This window comes from Melanerpes formicivorus, unplaced genomic scaffold (assembly GCF_026170545.1).
Source record: "Melanerpes formicivorus ecotype bairdi unplaced genomic scaffold, bMelFor1.0.p_v2 SCAF_37, whole genome shotgun sequence".
Taxonomy (NCBI): domain Eukaryota; kingdom Metazoa; phylum Chordata; class Aves; order Piciformes; family Picidae; genus Melanerpes; species Melanerpes formicivorus.
Window position 1 is genome coordinate 2,735,474 of NW_027142389.1, and position 6,000 is coordinate 2,741,473.

The following is a 6,000-nucleotide window of genomic DNA, read 5'->3' on the forward strand; positions in this document are numbered from 1 at the left end:
CCCTCTCCTCTCCTTCAGTCTAAACACCCCACAGGCAGAAAGGAGATGGAGAAGAGGTCAAACCAGAGAGAAGCTGGCAGGGCTCTGCAACCCTCTCCTGTCCTTCAGTCTAAACCCCCCCCAGGCAGAAAGAAGATTGAGAAGAGGGCAAACCAGAGAGAAGCTGGCAGGGCTCTGCATCCCTCTCCTCTCCTTGAGCCTAACACCCCCCCCCCCCCAGGCAGAAAGGAGATGGAGAAGAGGGCAAACCAGAGAGAAGCTGGCAGGGCTCTGCATCCCTCTCCTCTCCTTCAGTCTAACCCCTCCCCAGGCAGAAAGGAGATGGAGAAGAGGGCAAACCAGAGGAAAGCACAACTTCAACTGCTGTTCTAAAAGATAAAAAACCAACCACCCAAGGAACTTCAGCAGAGTTCAACCCCATTATCATCCATATTAACAGCAGAGAAGAGCTAGAAGCAGCAAACCCAACACCACCTCCCTCCAGGATTTCATTTATTAGCTGGCAGGAGAGGACAGGGAGGAAGGAGGTCGCAGGTTTAAGAGCCTGCCAAGGAAGAAGCAAATGGGCAGGGGAAAGCTTTCCCTGCTGGACTGTAGGGAAACATGGTCACAATTAACAGTGCACATAGCTGTGCACGGCCTTGCCCCCTGGGCAGTCTGTCCACACACATCCCTCTGTCCTCTCCTCCATTATGGGGAGCACCAGAAGGCAGCTGGGGGTGCAGCAGGGCTGTTGGAAGCTGTTCTCCTCCAGGAGCTTTGTGTCCTTCTGCACTTTTCCTGGGCATTATTGTGGGGGTTTTTATCATACTGGGGGAAAAAAAAACCCAGCATGCCCAGATCTGACCCAAACCTGGAGCTAAGTGAAGCCAGGCAGGTCCCTGTTGGGAGGGAAGGGCCTGAAAAGTGGAAGACAGTGTCTCTGTTTGGAGCAAGGGCATGTCAGTGCTCTGCTGCTTAATGAGATTCATTCTGAAGGTTTGGCTGACTCATGGTCTTTAATAAACTCCAAAGTGGATGATGCAAAGAGGTTAGCTGGGGTGTCAGCTCCAGCTGGGGTGGGGGGGGTGGGGGGGTTGGGGAAGCTCTGCCTGCTTTCCTCCCCTGCAGTTCTTCCACCAGTGGTTTGTGTGCTTACTCCAAACGTGCCTCGCTGCTGCTGTGGGCTGCAAAACCATTTGAGGCTGAAAACCTTCCACACTGGTGGAACTTGTAGCTGGTGCCCTTAGAAAACAACCCCAAAGCCAGCTCCTTGCTGCTGCTTTACACATGGTCTGTGAAACAGGACAAATGCTAGGGAGGTGGTGGGGGCCTGGTCCCTGGGGGTTTTTAGGGCTGGGCTGGATGTGGCTGTGAGCAAACTGCTGTAGTGTGAGGGGTCCCTGCCCATGGCAGCAGGGTTGGAACTGGATGATCCTTGAGGTCCCTTCCAACCCTAACAATTCTATGATTCTAGTGCATGGTAGTCTCACACACTTCTGTCTGTGCATGATCCTTGAGGTCCCTTCCAACCCTAACAATTCTGTGACTCTAGTGCATGGTAGTCTCCTACACCTCTGACTGTGCATGATCCTTGAGGTCCCTTCCAACCCTAACAATTCTGTGACTCTAGTGCATGGTAGTCTCCTACACCTCTGACTGTGCATGATCCTTGAGGTCCCTTCCAACCCTAACAATTCTATGATTCTACTGCATGGTAGTCTCACACACCTCTGACTGTGTAGTGCTCTCTTTGATGCACCCTGGGCTGGGCAGAATCTGTGCAAGTGCACTCACACCCTTGAGGGGGTGACACAGGGCTTGCTGGACTGCTCCATGCAGAGCCCACTGGTCAGAGTGGCAAGCAGGTTGAGGCCACTCTCCACTACCACCAAGATCACTTCTGCCATGGTGTACAACACCCCCTTAGCAGGACAGTCACGCAGCAGGAACTGCTAAGTTGACTTCTGGAATGGTTCTGTTGTCTAACTCCCCAAAGAAATAAGAATTCATGAAGGGAAACGCATGGCTGAAGCTAAACATGAGCTTTTAATGGAGTTGCCATTTGCATTGCAAAGCAGCTCTGACCCCTCTGCTTCCATGAGCTTTTACCAACATTCCCATATGCCATGCTCAGGCCACGAGAGCCTGGGAGGAAGCCCATGAACCCACCACCACCACCCACCACCCAGACCAGCACTCCCAGCTCCCAGAGCTGGGCAGAAACATGTCTGCAGGCCATAAAGCTGTAAAGATTGGCAGAGAAATTATTACCCTGCTTGTTTATGGTTTAAACTCCCAGAGAGGATCAGAACCAGTTTCACCAGACACCAAGCAGGGCAAAGGCAGAGCGGCCCAGAGCTGCTCTGGACTGTGACAGGGCTGGGGAGACCTTATTGCTCTCTGCAGCTACCTGAGGGGAGGCTGGAGCCAGGTGGGGATTGGTCTCTTCTCCCAGGCAACCAGCACCAGAACAAGAGGACACAGTCTCAAGCTGCCCCAGGTTGGCTTGAGATGAGGAGAAAGTTCTTCCCAGAGAGAGTTGCTGGCCATTGGAATGTGCTGCCCAGGGAGGTGGTGGAGTCACCATCCCTGGAGGTGTTCAAGAGGGGATTGGAGGTGGCACTTGGTGCCATGGTTTAGTAGCCATGAGGTGCTGGGTGACAGGTTGGACTTGATGATCCTTGAGGTCTTTTCCAGCCTTATTGATTCTATGATTCTAGGGCTGGGAAGGAGTGGAACAAATGACTCAAGCTGTGTAGGCTGGCACACTTGGCAGTTGCCTAATGTATTCTGCAAGCTGACATGCTGCTTACTTCTGCAGATTGCTGTAGAATGAGGCACAGGAAAATATTTGGGCCTTTGCTTTCCAGCTGTCATGCTGCAACGGTGTGAAATTGCCAGCCTCAAAGCAGACAGGAAGTTTGATCTCAACACCTTGTCCTGGTGTTGGGTTTCAGACACAAACTCTGAGCTGTGCTGCGTTTTAGGGTTCTTCCCCTCCACTGCTGTAGCATCCCGAGAGCTGCTGCCTGCTAAGGGTGTTTGGGAGCTGCTGCAGCAGATTTGCAGGCTCAGGAGAAGCATTGGCTCTCTGAAGGCCATCAGATCTGGGCAAGGGCTAAGCCAGTTTTGGGTGGCCCTTGCTGCTGGCTAGCCCTTTAGACACTCAAAAGCCATCCTTCCCACCCTGATAGCTTTAATCCTGCAGGGCTAGACTTGCCTCTGAAGTTATAGATTTATCTTTAAAGCTCCTGGGCTCTTACAGAGCATCCAGAGCACCACTCTGGCTTGTGACTGCAGCCATGCTGGGTGAGGGATAAGGGCAGATATTCCCATTTTAAACAGCCCAAGGAGGTTTCTTGGCTGTAAAATGCACATCCCAGGGACAGACAAGGAGAGATCCCTCCTTGCCTCTGCTCTCTGAGCACCCTGTTCCCTTCTGCTACCTGCATTTCCTCCCAAGCAGGATTTTTGCTGCCTGTCAGTCATTAACCCCCTGTTTGCCACCCAATGCAAGCTTGTCACCTTCCTTGTTTTGTCTACAGAGCCAGGAAAGAAAAGCCCCACAACAGTAACAGAAATTCTAGCCCTGGTGATGATAGCTCTGCAAAACCAAACTCCTGGATGCAGAAGCTGCTTCTGCTGGGAGCCATCTCCAGCAATCACAGCCCTGGCTCCACATGCAAAAGCAGTGTTTGCAATAATAATCAAACGTTCAGCAAACATCATTAGGACTAACTTGCCAATGAGCAGAAGTAATCATCAGATAATTGCTTCGTGGACAGCCAAGGAGGGAAATTAGGAGCAGTATTTTCTCCACGTTAAACAGGGGAAACACAAACAGGGAAATGGAAACAGCAAGGGGTGAAGGGAGGTGGTTAAGGCCACACAAAGGGAGTTCCCAGGAGAGAAATGCCTGGACTGACCTTGAACCCACCTGCTGCTTGGCTCTCCTTGTGCTGGGGACTGAAACCCCTTCCCAAGGTGATGGATCTGGGGTCTATTCAGCCTTGTCACTGCCTCTGCTCCTGGTACACTGCTCACAGTGGGACCCAGGAGAGAAATGCCTGGACTGAACTTGAACCCACCTGCTACTTGGTTCTCCTTGTGCTGGGAACTGAAACCCCTTCCCAAGGTGATGGATCTGGGGTCTATTCAGCCTTGTCACTGCCTGCCTCTGCTCCTGGTACGCTGCTCACAGTGGGACCCAGGAGAGAAATGCCTGGACTGAACTTGAACCCACCTGCTGCTTGGCTCTCCTTGTGCTGGGAACTGAAACCCCTTCCCAAGGTGATGGATCTGGGGGCTGTCCAGCCTTGTCACTGCCTGCCTCTGCTCCTGGTACGCTGCTCACGGTGGGACCTGGCACCGTGCTGCTACCTCGGGCAAGGCTGCAGTGCCCAGCCCTGGGCATCGCTGCAGAGCTTCGGAACACTTGTTCTCAGCACTCCCCAGAGGGGGAACCAGCCCGGTGCTGTGTGTTTTAGCTGCTCCCGCGGGGAGCGGTGCATTTTCTGCACCACTCAGACCCCAACACTCTCAGGTGTCCGTATTTCAACCACTGCACTCAGACATCGCTATTTTCATCACTTCACCGTCAGCCACCACCTTGCTCAAAGCAAGGCAGGGTTGGTTTTCTCGCTCCCCACCTCTCCTGCTGTCCCCCTTGCCCCCGCCGCCCCGTGCCCATCTCCGCCGCCCCGTGCCCGGCTCCGCCGCCCCGTGCCCGGCCCCGCCAGTGTTCCGCGGGCTCGCAGTGCCACCTACGGGCAGCGGGACCTCGGCTCCTCGGAAAGGGAAGAAAATCCTGCTCCAGATAAACTAAAATAAACCGAGGGGAAGTTTTGGGCGCTGCAGGGAGCGGATTATGCAGATGAGGCTCATCCGCTTTAATGGCGCTCCAAGATTTTTAGTCACATTTAATTACCTTCCTTCTTCCCCCTCTTTTCTCCGCCTGTCCCTGATCAAATTAAAACAAACAACCCCCAGCAGAGTGTTTGTGAGGGAAAATGGTGTTGGAGGCTAATTAAAACCTGATGCTCGTCACCGAGCTGGGCCTGGCAGACGTCGTGTCGGGTGGCATGGGGACATGCGGCATGCTCAGAGCTGGATGCTCCCAGCGCAGCTCATCAGCTGCAGGTCCTCCTGCCCGAGCTGGAGGAGAAACACGTGGGCCTCAATTAGCTTCAGCAATAATTGAATGGACTGATTAATAAACCCAGGCAGCATCTCCTCTAGGATGTTGCTGAGCGTGGCAGGGCAAGGCCTGCGGCGGGGTCTGCTTTCTGCCTTTGAGGTGGGGGAGCTGAGGAGCAGGCAGGCAGCTTGCCTGGGCACCCCCACTGCACAACTGTGAACAGAAGCTTGGGCACCCCCACTGCACAACTGTGAACAGAAGCTTGGGCACCCCCACTGCACAACTGTGAGCAGAAGCTTGGGTACCCCCACTGCACAACTGTGAACAGAAGCTTGGGCACCCCCACTGCACGACTGTGAGCAGAAGCTTGGGTACCCCCACTGCACAACTGTGAGCAGAAGCTTGTCTGTCCCCTTTAGCACATAGCTCCTTAGGCTGGCTCTGGGCAGCTCTCCCTGCCCCAGCACAGCGCAGGGTCCCCAGTCCTGCCCCAGCATCAGCTCGTCTCCAGGTTTGGCCTGAGTGAGGAACAGCCTCAGCTGTCCCCTCCTGGAGTGATGCCATGCACCCTGCAGCAAAGCCTCAGCAGCCTGGCTGAGCATCCCCAGCAGTGCCCTGGTCACCAGCACAGCCCTGCTGCCCCCAGCAGCCGAGCACACTTTCCCACGACAATGTCAGCTCAGCAGCTCCCATCCCCAGGTACAAATCGCTGTGGGTCTGTGCACAGAGCTGCTCAGAGCAGATTTGGAGCCCCGGATCGTGATGTCTCAGCAACCTGCCTGATGAGGAGCAGCCGGAGGGAGCTCTTAACATCTGCCTGTCATCACATTTGCTAATGGAGAATTAGGGCAGAAGAATCAGGGGAGGATTTCAGAAGGCTG